The sequence below is a fragment of the Heliangelus exortis genome, chromosome Z, assembly GCF_036169615.1.
Source record: "Heliangelus exortis chromosome Z, bHelExo1.hap1, whole genome shotgun sequence".
In the NCBI taxonomy this organism is placed as follows: domain Eukaryota; kingdom Metazoa; phylum Chordata; class Aves; order Apodiformes; family Trochilidae; genus Heliangelus; species Heliangelus exortis.
This window is the reverse complement of record NC_092454.1, coordinates 6,260,331-6,273,095: the sequence shown is the minus strand read 5'-3', so window position 1 is coordinate 6,273,095 and position 12,765 is coordinate 6,260,331. Positions and strand designations below refer to the sequence as shown.

At 37.3% G+C, this 12,765-nt stretch overlaps 1 long non-coding RNA gene across 1 annotated transcript; it reads right to left on the bottom strand.

Annotated features, from left to right (window-relative positions):
• Positions 1–8,380: 8,380 nt before the first annotated feature.
• Positions 8,381–11,486, bottom strand: LOC139790001 (uncharacterized). Its single transcript, XR_011723333.1, has 2 exons — positions 11,367–11,486; positions 8,381–9,322 (listed from the first exon to the last, which is right to left on the bottom strand). It is a non-coding gene; the product is annotated as an uncharacterized lncRNA (long non-coding RNA).
• Positions 11,487–12,765: the final 1,279 nt, after the last annotated feature.

Sequence of the window (12,765 nt, the reverse complement as noted above, 5' to 3'; positions counted from 1 at the left end):
CAGATTCCTCAAGCAGAAGAAGAAAAGGAGGGGGATAAATTAGTTGCATAAATTATTTGCAATGAATATTCTGAGAAGCCCTAGTTGTATTTTTTTGTCACTTCCCACTCTAATGTCAATTTCTCAGGGCCAGATGTTAGCATACATTGATGACAACACTCCCTTCAGGTCCTGTGGCAGAAAGTAATGAGTGGAGGTGGTAGATCTATGCTAAAAGAGTCTGTAATAGACTAAGGTTCAGGTTTTCACATGGGTTTAGGTATCTGAATCCCTTTGGAGACCTCAGCTGTGGAATGTGTACACAATTCAGTGAATGCATCAGGGAGCTCTGACAGTTACTTGGTTTTTCTCTGGTTTTGCTTCTGGCAGTCTGTCTGTTCAACAGAGAAAGACAGGGTCAAAAAAGACACTGAAAATATGAAATAACACACACAAAATAATAATTGCTGGTCTGTGCTGTTGCCAGGAAAAGAACTGGTTCAGTGCCATCAAAAATACCTAAAACTGCCTACAGTTTTTGAGAATAGCTTATTTTTTCTGATTTGCTGTAAAAAGTTATTTTATAAAGCCAGGCCTACTTTTTTGTAGTTTCTGTAACAAGAAATATTGAGCAACTTTTCCTACTGAGCTTGGGGTTTTTCTGTCACTTTTCATGTTCTGTGTTTCTCTTAGAAGTGTAAAGTTTCTCATAAATAAACTGGCTGGCTGAACCATATCACAAACAGAGGCTTTGTGACCTTGACTTAGGCTTATAATACATTATGTGAAACAGATTACAACCAGGCATTGTGGAGGAGACAGTCCAGTAAGGGAGCAAGCTTTACATGGACCATTGAGGGCATTTGGCACTCCAGTTCCTGTTCCCATAAGGAACCACAGTACTACAACCAGATGCAGTTTACTATTGAACTGACTCCAAATGAAGCACTCACATATAATTTAACAAACCAAAATTAAATATTTTGATCTGGGAATCTGGAAGAACTCTGTTTTGACTGAAAATCTCAAAACAAAACACTCTAACATTTCTGAGTAGATTTTTTTTTTTTCCAAATTTTTTTGTAGAGAAAGAAGATAATTTAACCTTTTTGTCTGAGTTAAATATGACAACATAGATGTACAGGAGTGGAAAGGATTTTTTAAGAAGTCGGCTAATTCATTGTCTTGCGTAAGGAGGATCAGATATTCTAAAGCCATTCCCCGCCTATGTGCATACAGTATGATCTCCAAATATTTCAAAGACAGAAATTGCCCACGCATTCCTCAAAATACTTTCATTTCATCATCCTCAAAGCTAGCTCTTCCTACTGCATGTCCTGCTGGTCCTTTATTTTCACAAAAGTCATCTGCTTACTTAGTGACAATTTTGAATTATGAGTTTCAGTTTGTAGATTAAGGCACATAAACTTAAATGTAGTGTCTTCCTGTGACTATGTCTCTAAGTTCATAGAAACATAGAATCCTAGAATGGTTTTGGTTGGAAGGGACCTAAAAGATCGTTTGGTTCCAATCCCCCTACCTGGGAAGGGATACCTCCCACTAGTTCCACGATAACCATAGAGGTTCAATTCAATTTGCTTAAATATAGATTCTGTCACAGATCAGGGTTCTGTAACGTATCTGCTGTGTCCACATGGGACAAGAAGGTTCAGCACAGAGCCTTTGGGAGGCCTCTTCATGGAGCATCAGATAGACACAAACATACATTAAGATATTATGAATATCACTAGGAAACTGAGCTGGGCTTTGGATACCTGCAAAACACAGACACTAAAAACCTGACGTGAAGATGGCTATATTGGGTGTCTATGTATTTAGCTCGCATGTCTACCTCCTTCACCACAATTCTGTTTGGTGTTCTTTAGGCTAAAATTCATGGATTCCTTCAATGTCTGTGGTAATTTTTTCCAGATTTTCATTGTTCATATTGTATTCCTTCTTCTCTTTATAATTAGTCCTGTTAGTCCTACAATCAGCTCTTTTCTACTCCTTCTTGGAATGGTTTCATATATGACCTTCTGCATTCAATTTCAGAGATATTGGACTCTGCCTTAAATTCATTGTTTCCTTTTCACCATTTGTTTCTCTTTCTTATTTCTCAGGGGTTACAGATTCATCCATTTCATGGCTGCTTTGTTCTAAATTCTCTACTGATTTCACATTCCCAGATAGCTTGTTTCTGATTACCCCAGGCAATGTACAGGGTTGGGGAAGAGTGACTGGAAAGCTTCCTAGCAGAAAAAGACCTGAGAGTGCTGGTTGACACTTGGCTGAATATGAGCCAGCAGTGTGCCCGGGTAGGCAAGAAGACCAACAACATCCTGGCTTGTATCAGGAACAGTGTGGCCAGCAGGAGAACGGAAGGATCATGTCCCTGTATCTGCCACTGGTGAGGCTGCATTTTGAGTACTGAGGACAGATCTGGGCTCCTCACTACAAGAAGGACACTGAGGTACCGGAGCTTGTTCAGAGAAAGGCAACCAAGCTGGTGAAAGGTAAAGAGGACAAGTCCTGTAAGGATAGGCTAAGAGGACTGGTACTGTTTAGTTTGGATAAAAGGAGGCTGAGGTGAGACCTTATTCCTCTGTACAAATACCTGAAAGGTGGTTGTGGGGAGGTGGGTGCTGACGTCTTTTTCTAAGTAAATGATGATAGGACTAGAGGAAATGCCCTGAGTAGTCAAGTGCTGGAACAGGCTTCTCAGAGAGGTGGTGAAGTCACCATCCCTGTAAGTATTAAATAAAATGTGTAGCTGTGGTAGTTCAGGATATGTTCCAGTGGGATGGAGATTTTATGGGTTTTTTTTTTTTTGTTTTTTTTTTTTTGGAGTGGAGTGGAGTGACAGTTGGACATGGTGATCTTAGAGGTCTTTTTCAGCTATGACAATTCTATAATTCTGTGATAGTTGGAGATACTACTAGAAGAACTTCCTTGATTTTTCTGATATTTCTTAAAAAAAATAAAATAGTCAATGTACTTTTTAAAGTCATGTTGGACCATAATGTCTTTCCAGTGTGGGATTCCAATAGAAAACAGTGCCAAAGTAAATGTTTCAGAAAACAAATTGGCATATTCTTACATTTATTGCAGAATATGTTTCAATATTTAAGCAAAAAGTGATAGTGAAGTTGAATTACACTTTAGTCCTTATTCAGCAACTTACTTAGGCTCACCTAAACTTGCAGCCCAATTGGTTTTTTCTAGATCATTCATCTTCTTAAATCACATGATTAAGAACCTTGTTGCATTAAGCGCTTGATAAATATTTCAACATGTATATGTGCCATGGCTTGCTACAGGATCAAGTCAGACACACACAGTGTTGCATCATAAATGCTGTATTTTCTTAGAATTAGTTCACTCTCTCTTGAAAAGAATAGAACGTTGTCACTGTTGTTACTCTTCAATATGTAGTTAATGTGAGGTTACACTTGCAGTAACTTGCAAAAGAACAGTAAACTCAATATATATATATTGATGGTATTTTTCTGAGTCACAAATGTCAGGAACTTGGACTCCATTTTTTATCTTGACTACATGAATTTACCATTCATTCTTCAAAATTTATAGGTCACTGCAAGCTACTCTTCCCTCTGCTCCTTTATAGAATAAAACACAATTTCTTAAACAAACAAACAAACAAAAAACCAAACAAAAACAACAAACCAACAAAAAACGCAATAAAACAAAACACCAAGTAATCAAAAAAAAAAAAACCAAAAACCAACAAACCCCAACCAACTAACCAAAACCCCAAACCAAAAAAGCCACAAAACAAACACAAGCAAAAACCAACCAAGCAATAACAGATAAAAACTTCATCACTGAACGTTGCCTAAAACCATCTATGTATCATTGCATTATTCAGGGCCAGAAATATGTCAACACACGCAACTAATGAATCCTTCTCTTCCAAGATTTTCTGATTCTAACTCTCAAAATAAGGACACTGACAAGTATTTTTAGCACATTTCTACTGATATTGCATAAATGCAGAAGCATTTATATGCTAATCAAATCAAAATAGATGTGATTAGTAAGTGGAGAGTGTCAAAATGGCTGTCCTTTCACCATCAACTCATGATAACAGCACTGACACTGCATTAAAAAGTGGAATATTGTATAAGCCAAGAAAGGTTATAGGACATGACAGACTTAGATAATGGTAAACCCAGGAAAATCATACCTTGCCTATTACATATTTATTATGCATTACAAACTGTAAATATTAAAAAATAAAATAAAATAAAAAAACAACCAAAGATACAGTGTGAGTAAATTCTTAATGCCAAATGAAATTATTCATGATATACAAAAAGCAGCCTAACTCAACAAATAAGATGAAGGTTAATGCATGCGGATGAATGTAAAAGAGAACCCAGCCCTGACGACTAATATGCTGTGTCCTTCCCCTGGTTGATCCCACAGTGAAATTAATGTAACCTCATTTTCATGGTTAAGAGCTATCCCTAGAGCTGAGGTGCAAAAGACCAGATAGGATGCAAAGAACAAAATCCAGACGCTTGTTTTCTTTCCATTTCTCAGAAGCTCTCACAGCTGAGGAGTTTTGGAGATAGTTAGCTCTACCAGTATATTAAAACAAAACAAAACAAAAAAAAAAAAACAATAAAAAACATTCTGTATTCATGCCTTCCCAATCTACATACTTAATTCATAGTTTTTCAACAGTTTGCTTTATCTACTTCTTATTCAAAAGGTCAGTCACAGGTTGAAGAGGCCTGTGATATGTAATGATGGCTGAAAATAATAAGAAATTCAAGAAGAGGTAAACAAAAGAAGCAGGCATAATAGGCCCATTGGGGGATTTCTTTCTCTTTCAAGAATTTCTGATGTTCTTATTTATAATGATCATAGATCACAGTTCATCATGTCTATAATTTCACTAGTCCTTTATTTGTAGCCACAACAGTGCTGGCTGTAGAGTGAAAATTATTCTGGAGCTATTTGTGGTTTTTATAAATTCTTCACCACTTTTTTCTCATTCTAGAGATATCAGTCTATGTCCTGGACAGATACTAAATGTCATACTTATCTTCTGTGCTTTTCTAAATTATTTCAGCCGCTTTCCCAGTAATTTTACACATACCAGTTCCCTGAGTTAAGTGATGGGGTAAGCAGCATTAAACACCCTGCCCCTCAAAACTCAAGATAAAAGGCCACCTGTGTACTGCAGAAAAGGAAATAGGAATATGGCAGCTTTCTCCTCAGTCTCATAAACTTGGAAGACAATACTGCTCTGGGAACTACAGCTCTCTGCAGTTAACCCTTCCTACTTAACAACTACTTGCAAGAATTCTCTTCTGCAGTAATGCTTCACAAAAGCCTCATCACACCTGTGTTTCCTAAATCATGTTATTTGCAACTAGAATTCTGGACTATAAAGAGAGAGGTTTGAGCTAAGGACTCCCCTGTCTCTTGAGAAAGGCTCTTTGGAGTCAAAGTTGCTGACTGCTCACGCTATGATCTGCAAGGGACCCTTCCTCTCCTTCTAGGTTCAGAGGCCCAGCTGCTGCAGGCTGGCTGCTCCAGGACTACTCATGTGAACTTTTACAATAGATAACCAATACTGGTCCCATCCCACTTCTAGTGTTTCACTGAGGTACCTCCAGAAGGCTTCTTACTCTGAGGTCCCTTCTCAAACCACTCAAAAATGGTGTGTCCAGAAGGAAATTATTCTCCAGAACTTCTATTTCTCTTCACCAGATCTACAGGAAGGAAGAAGCCTCAGTTGAGATATCTCAGTCCAGTCTGTAAGGCTACACAAGGCATAAGGAGATGAGCCACAGTGCTTTGAGCACCAACTCCTGAAGGACCATTGCTGGCCACCTCTGTATTATGCAGTGATTGTGGAAAGGTTAAGCCATGGATAATGATTTGAAACCTGTGGTTTTTTGCCTGCATGTAACAGGGATGTGAGTGGGCATGTGTGAATCTTCACAGTGTGTAGTCCATGGCTCTGGCTGTCTATCCTGTAAGCTCAGCCTTGTAACACTGCAATCCATGAAGGGATTGTTTTCAATTTTATTTCAGAAAATCTTCCTCTTTAGACTTCTGACAAAGAAAAAGAAATGGCAATTTTTCTAGTGTATCTGGAAAATTAAGAAATCTGCACCCTGGCATGTCTATGAGAGACTGAATACTACAAAAGAGGACAACTTGCAGGGGATGTTTTTCTCTGTGTAACACTTTCAGATGCTTTAGTTTGTGGCCTCTGATGATCCCACCTAACCAAGTCAAAGGGACAGACCTAACTCAGGTATTATTTGTGCTCTAAACACAGGGGACCACAGAATAAATCACCACAAGAAAAGCAAGGAGAACAAAAATGTTGTGGTTCTTGTTTTGTTTTGTTTTCCTGTTCTAATTTTCACATCCACTGTCTACAGGTCTCTGGTTCAATGGCAGTCTTGCTGTTCCACCTTGAAGGAATCTTCCCCCGCCACGTCATACATCACCAGGACAGAGGACGTCTTCGGTACCTCTGTGCCCTGATCAATACAGTCGGACCTCTCTTAGCTCAGGTCTTTAATAAAAGCCTCCACAGAAACTCTGAGATGCCTGCCTATTGGTACCATCTTGGTAAACTTGAGTATACATGAGAAATTGCACAGGGGATTTAGAAGCTGAAAATACATCACTATCTATCAGAGGGGAGAGGAAAAAAAAAAAAAAAAAAAAAAAGTCTTATTTATTATATCTGTTCCCTCCTCTCAATTCAGAAACTTAGTTTTATTTAATTAAGTTGTAAAGGTTTTCCATGTAAATAATCACTTTATCATAATTTCCTGAAACTATCTAATGGGAGTTGGATGTAGATCAGAACATTTATCATACTTCCTACTGTCGGTGTCATCTCATCTTGAACATCTGGATATTTCTGAGTAATTGATACATTCTTGTCTTCCCTCCCTACCTCTTCTTTTGTTCCCTCCTCTCCCCCAGTTCCTCAGGTTGAAGAAAGGAGTGCCAATATTCTGAAAAACAGTCTCAGCAGTGGAATATCATTAAAATTTAAAAATACTACTGGAAGTAATGAACGGAAATAAATAATGCGTAATATAGGAGCTAAAAACAGTGACATAAGGTGCAGAATAGTGGAATATAGAAGAAAAATTTTAAAAATGATGCTTCATTGACAGATTGTTGTCATTCAGCTCTCAGGGGCTTTGTAGCAACCTTCCAGTAGGGATGGAGTCTTGAACATCTGGCCAGCAATTGGTGCAGAACCTCCGGGCCGTGCTGCCACGGGGAGGGAGCAGGAGGCCCAGAGAGGGAGACAGGGACCCCTTCACTGCCTCCAGCCTCCAACACTATGTACTTCCCTTCTGTGAGTCATTTGGAGTAGTGTGGCTGTTGGAACAAGCTAAACTGTCTCAGTGAATAATTGAATTTTATTAAATAAGCCTTAAAACTATGCTACTAGTCTGTTAGCATTCAGAGTTGGGTTGGGATTCTTTTCACTCTGACACTCGAAGATTGGATGTAAACCATAAAGGGAGAAATGGGGACTTGGATGGACATATCTGCAGGAGGGGCATTCCTCTCCACTTTGTTGCTTAAGCCATCCTCTGATCATGCAACTTAAAATCCAGCTCCTTCCTGGACATATGCAGCCCTTCACACAAGGTTCATCTGGAGCGTGAGAGGACCAAATTCAACACAATGAAAAACCCCTGTCAGTGAAAAGTCTATTTCCATTTGCAAGACAGAAGTTGCAGTCAATCAGTGCAGTTATGCCAGGTAAAAGAGGTGAGATGATCTTTTGACGTTTCAGAAGTCTGTGATTATTGAGCTAGGCAAACCCAGAGATTTCATGCTGCAAAAAGTGCAATAGCTTTTATTTGTTTGGGGTTTTTTCTCATGCAATTTTAAAGTGAATTTTATTGGATAGAAAAAGAGACTTTCTGACACTATTATGATACAAACCACAAGACAAAAAAACCTCACATTAGTACAGCAAACAGTTTGGAAGTTTAGAAAAGACCAGTGCAGAAAACCAGGCAACACAGAGACATGAACATAGGTATTTATGTTGAATGTCTAAGTATTAGGTTATGTAAATGTCCTGAGGAATTTCTGGTTTCTCACAAATACCCCAAGGTCAAAGAGGTATGAGATATTTTCAAAATTCTCTCTGTGCAGGATTTTCACCTTCGATTCAAGACACCTTCCTAATAAATATGTAATAAAACCTTTTTTGTTCTTGCAGGTATGTGTGTATTTATGTATATGTGTGTCTTCACACAGAGTTTTTTTCCATTAAAAGGTTTATATTTTTAGAGGAAACTTTGCAATAGGTTTGGGGTTTACCTTACATGGATCATTAGCATAACTCCTTTTCTCAGAAGAGTGGTGAAGCTTGTTTTGTTTTCTTTTGTTTTCCCTTAGGTAAAATAATTCTATTTCTAAACTAATCTAGAACAACAGCAACAAAATCAAACCCTGTTTTTCATTTCTAGATCTCAACACACTTCTCAAGGGAGGCTACAGATTTGTAGTAAAAGACCATGAAGTAGAGAAAGTTCAGATCTGTCTGATATACCACAGTGCTTCTTCTTGAAACTTTTACAATTATAATAACTTTTATAGCCACAAAATTTACACCTGTACTAAATGGAAATGATGATTTAACTGTACTATTACAGCTAAGGGGCAAAAAAGTTCATGTCTAGACCACCGGATTTTTTCTGAAGAGAACTGAATTAAGCTCTCAGGCCTCCAGTGTGTCTTTCTACTCAGGTCACTGCTTTGGTTCCCATTCCCTGGGAGAGCAGGTTGTCCTGTCTTCATAAACTGGGACATATAAAATTGCAGTGGTTGTTTTCAATCAAAAAATATTGTGATGGGTGCTGGAACTACTTGGTTAATTTTATGGATTTTGTTCAAGAGAAGAGTATGAGATTAGACTGTAACTGTTTCTTCCAGCCTTGCAAACCCATAAATATTTCTATTGAATTAATAATGGTGATGGGCTGATTTCTGCTGATCTTACCTCCTCTGGTTTAACATTCTTAACTGAATAATGTGAGCACAACTATCTCAATAGCTTAACATTATGACAGTAATCACTAAACTATACAAATGTCTGTCTTGGGTTTTAAAATTGTTGCATCAGGTAATTATTAGTTGCCTTGATCTTAACAGCTATGGGAAAATGTTTAATTGCATTACATTACATTTTATTTATTTAAACAGTGCCTTTGTTTGATCCAAAGCACTAGGGAAACATGAGAGAACATCATAAATTAATACCATCTGACAGGCCAGAAGTGTGGTCTGATCTATTCTGTAGCACATCCATCTAATGGGAACCAAAAAAAGTAGTTAGAAATATGACACAACCCAGTATTACAGGTAGAAAATGTTGTGAGACTTATTATTAAATCTATTAGATAATAGATTGCTTTGGAAACAACCATATGAAACGATTGATGGGTGACTTAATTTATCTACTCATCCACCAGTCTTTGACAGTTGACAGCATCTAAGTCTGAGATTCATAGTGGGTATGAAATGATACTTTGCTGAGAGTGCAATTGCTGTTAGTTAAGCCTTTTTCTGGGAAGCAGGATTTTCAGTGCAAGTGAAGTACCTAAATCCCACCTTCAGTAAGGTTCAGACAATCAAGTCCCTTTGGAAATCTGAGACAAAATGTCTAGTCTGGTAATTTGTTGAGCAACATAAGTTTCTGTTTTCTGTTTTCCTGAACTCCTTCAAAGATTGTATTTTTGGTTTAAGGAAAATCAGAAGTAATAATGCCTGCAGGGACTCAACTAGCAGACAGAAGACTTGATCTTTCTGGATGCCAACCAACTTATTTTGTGAAACCAATCAAGAAACTTTACCACTGTATATTAGCATTTCTTTTCTTAACTTTTATGTCTCCCACTGAGTTTAGGATAACTGAGCTTTTATACAGAGCTCTTAAACAGCGTGGGATTCTGACTGTGATCAAAAAACTTGTTTATGATTTATTTAGACACACACTAAACTTCAAGAAAAGTAAGCTGAAGATACATACTATGGATGTAAAGGCCTGGACATAATGTATATTTATGTATGCTTCAAAAGGCTGAAATTTACAGTTATGAGTCTATCTAGTCTGATGACCATTAGAGTTAGTGTGATGTTGTCCTTTATTTTCACAACTTCCCTCATTAACAATTATGTCTAAATGGTGACTGAAAACTTCATAAAAAATAATTGCAGTGGTCTTCTCAGAATTTCTCTAAGTACTGGGTGTTATTTTAGGAAATTTAGGAAATCACATAGGGAAATAAAACTTTTTTCAAAATCGTTTTTTACTTTTAATTTTGCAAATCTCACTTGGTTCCTCAGTTAGGTACCTCAGTTGTTATTTTTTTAATTAGATGGAATAAATTCAGGTGTTAAAGTCTACTTCAACAACGAATTAAAAGAGTGACAGAAAGAACAGGTACTATATCCCAGTTCTCAGGCAATACCCAATTCTCAGTAGGTCTTACGATCCATTTCAGAACCAGAAATCTTATTTTCACTTTCCCCTAATACAACTCACTCAATTCTGCATTGATTTATTATGCTTCTGTGCTGTAAATCTTATTAGCTGTGTGTGCATGTTTCTTTTACAAATAAAACAGTGCCAGAAGATTGACCTCATCATAGTCAGACACTGTGTGAGCTTAATGGAAAAAGATAGCATGAAAATGAAGCAAGCTGAACAGAAAGAAATGGAACTCAAAAATACCAAAATATGTAAAAATGCAGGCTTTGACTGAAATGTAGTTGCACCTATTTAAAGGTGCTTCCATCCTTTTTCTATTGTTTTTGTTGGGATTCTTTTGTTTGTTTGTTTGTTGGTGGTTTTTTTGGTCAAAGCTTTTAAGAACTTTGGTAAACAGGTGTCATGGAATCGTTCCTTTCTTTACATATGCCCCAGATTAATTCTGAATTGATGTGGATAAGCCTTTCACCTTTTACCTGATTTACAACACATTGAAGATTTTCGTCCTATGATGGGACTGTTCGAAGTCACAAAGAAGTACTAAGAGTGACAAAGAGGGACTAGCTGAAATCAAAAAAAAAACTAGACATGTAAATATCTTTCATGCACTCACGACTTCCCTCTCTTTATTTAAGAGAGATGTAGCTGTCAGCCTTGAGCAAAGAGACTGAATCTTCACCAAGACACTTCCAGGACTAAAATATATGCAAATAAAATCAGAGTTTTTCCACTTGCTTATTCCTGAATTATTTTTACACTAAGGAGCATCACTCAAAAAAAAAAAAAAAAAATGCTTATTATGAATTATTTCTTGCACAGAGGAAACTGGAATTTCTTGGATGCTTAAAAGACAGTAGTGTACCTCTAGACCGGTTCTAGTTGAGGAGTAGGATCTGAGCCTTTTCTTCCCAGCCTGGTGCCTGACATTTTCCTTGGCACTTTCAGAACAGAAGACTTGCAGATCTCTCTTACACATGCATTCTGAGAGAAAAGTTTTCTTGATTAATGACTAATTACAAATTCAGAGGCAGCTGTTGAGTTAGGTGACTTAGAGACTAGTTCAGGAACAGTTTACATCCTGAGATTATTCCTGGGAAGTAGCAGCACTGTATTTCTTCAAATGTTACTAAATTTGCCAATGTCTGGCTATGGAAAATTTTCCGGCTTGACTTGTTGTGTCTGACCACACCTTCAAGACCTTACATACAAGGATACGATAGGACCATTGTTCAATTGTTGTCTTTTCCTTAAATGTTGTATGAACCATTTCTGGAGCAACCCATGCTCTCCATTCTGCAAAGTCCAAGGCACTTGTTATGTAGTCCCTGATTAACTGACAATGATGCCAGACAATTTGTGAAGATCAATTTATCTCACTTTAAATGAGACCTCAAACTATCTGGGTTAGCTTTCCAATCCAGCTTTGGAAACTTTCCCTCACCTTGACTCAACCATGCAGTTTCCTGTTTTCCATTTCTGAAAATGGTCTATAACACCTCTCAACCTCATAAAGATTTTTTCCACATAACCATTAGAAATTGCACAATTACAGGACAAGGGAACTATAGAAATACCAAATGAAAAAGTGCCTTAGAAGTGCTTAAGTGGAAAGCATCCTAAAATTACAAGGTCTTACTATTATTTCTGTTCTTTCTTCCCTTGATGCATTTGATATTGGCTTCTGTCACAAGCAATTGGTGCAATACAGTGGATGCACCATTGGTCAGTATTATTATGCCAGATCTTAATTGTATAATGTTCTTGTACAGATTTTTGTAACAGCATTGATGCTTAATCTAATTTTTGGAAGGAGAAGATGTCAGGCTGCCTTTTGCATTAGCTCACACAGTCTATTTAGTTTTCCTAGGCTGTTTGGAAGCTTGATGGGATTTAATTGAAAATGTCAGAAGGGAACGTTTTAATTTGACTGCATTTGATATTGTGGCTAATGCATTCGGCTACTCATTGTAATTCACAGCACACTTCACATTCCACAACTGGCATTGCTAGTATTTTAAAAGGTGAAATCTTTCATTGTTAATCAACATGGGGTACTTAGAGTAGTTTATGCTATGTGTTAATTTTTTTTTTTTTTTTTTTATATTTATGTGCTACACCTTTACAAGGGCAAAAACAAATGTGTATTTTATCACCTAATAAAGTCCTTCCCTCACTCTTCAAGTTCCAAAAGATCACAAAATATCTTGGTTCTAAGGACAGGCTTAACTTTTACTTGCTGGGGAGAGACAGCCAGAAAGTAC